Source organism: Corvus cornix, chromosome 1A (genome assembly GCF_000738735.6).
Source record: "Corvus cornix cornix isolate S_Up_H32 chromosome 1A, ASM73873v5, whole genome shotgun sequence".
Classification (NCBI taxonomy): Eukaryota; Metazoa; Chordata; class Aves; order Passeriformes; family Corvidae; genus Corvus; species Corvus cornix.
Genome location: NC_047057.1, coordinates 29,947,811 through 29,949,775, shown reverse-complemented (window position 1 = coordinate 29,949,775; position 1,965 = coordinate 29,947,811).

The following is a 1,965-nucleotide window of genomic DNA, read 5'->3' as shown; positions in this document are numbered from 1 at the left end:
AGGCAGAGGGAGGCAGCACAATGGGACAATGGGACGAGGACGGGTGTTCCCAGCTGTTGCATGGCAGATCTTGGGCAGTGATAGGAATTGAACTCACACCTCACTACGTGCTCTGGGGCTTCTCCCTCCAGGTTACTCCCCTCTGAACTTTGAAACTAGCAAGAAAAAAATGAGAACAGTATCTTTTTAGTAGTAATAAAATGATTCGAATGCAGGATGTGCTTTGCCCCAAACCGTAGGCGGGGAGGCAGTAATTAACACTAAGGGCTGTGCAGCGCAGCTCTGACATTGCGCTCTACCCCCAGAACACTGGGAGCTGCATCATCAAGCAAAGGTGAACATTAATGGAAAAAGGAGCTGAGTTAGAGGTGATCAGCTGCAGCACATTTCCTCCTCCCAGGCAAGGGTGCTGCAATAGTTTTCAGTGGAGTTAGACCACAGGCCAACAAAGCGCTGTGTTACTGTGCTGACAACTTCACAACCTCTAGAGGACTCACACTGATGATTGAGAAACAATGTTTACTTTGGCAAGAGATGCTTTTAGCATCCTTACTATGCTGCAAAACACTTGGAAAGAAGAAATGTAGCTGCAGATAAAAGAATATTTCTCATTTTAAAAATATGGCTAACCTGGAATCAGTGTAATAGAGTTTTGGTTTTTTTCCCCCCCAAGAAATTTATACTCTTCTTCAAGAAGATGCCAAGTAGAGCCAAGCTGCAACAAAGATTCTTTACGACTGTGCTCCAGTGAGATGATGCTCACTGGAGAGCACAGGACATTTTCCATCAGTTGTAAAGAGCAGTGGCAACACTGAAGTCACCTATAATAAAGAAAATACATATAAGAGAAATTTTGTAATTACCTGTTTCAAAAATATCTGTAAGGGTTGAATGCTGTGTATCTTGTAATATGAAACGCACGTTGCCAGTTGCTCTCTCCCCTCAACGAGCTTTCAAAAATTGGAGCTGTGAAGAGTTAAGTGACAACAACTCTGCATCAAACTCCCCCATATCACTGTTAAACTAACAAGCACAGAAATACAGACGACATGGAGCCGAGCCATCATACTGCAGTAAGTGCAGTTACACCTCACCAAGGTGCCTCTGTGCATCCTGCAGCTTTTTGGCACCTATGTTCTGAACTGGGCCATTCCCCTGGAGCAGTAAAGCAGTGCCTGCACACAAATCCATAGTACAGACCAGGGCTCTCCACCTCAGGCTGCCAGTCAGTCATTGGCACTGAAACACCCTGGGCACCCAGGGCACGTTTGCAGCTGGCGGCTGCAGCCTGAGCTGTGCTGAGCTCTGGAAAGGGCCTGCAACAGAAACGCTCCAAAGAGTGCTCTCTACTTCATTTCTCCATTTTTAATTCCATTATTCCATACTGTATTTCCTAAACTATTGGAATCACTTATTTTCTGTAAGATCACATTTTGCAATCCAATAAATACTTTGCCCTCTCAGTCATCATGGAAAATTATTCAGTCCATAAATCCATTAGATAACAGCAAATGCAACAGAGCTTTAAATGCTAGTGTGTTTTCCAGAGAACCCTTAATTAGTTCCATACTCAGTGCAGACTCTTTCAGGCCAGGTTTGGTTCTCACCTCGATCAGCAGTTGGGCTGTGACTTTTACAGAAGCAGGGAAGTGGTTGTTTATCTGGAGATGCGGTAGAGAGGTATTTGCACCAAAGACAACACCACAAACACGACATCTGCTCGTCTGACACCCACCTACAAACTCCTGCCCTGTACAGGTCAGCCACACGGACCTTGCCTGAACCAAAGCAACAGCCCTGAATTCTACATTCTGACAAAGGGTGAGAAGGTTGTTATGTTCTGGGTGCAAACATTTACCAAGTGCCACACAAACAGTATTTTAAACTAAGCTTCAAGTGGAAATCTCAAAGGGCAGAAAGTAGTCAGCAAAACTAGGATGCAAAAAATTCCTCTGTTTTTCAGTC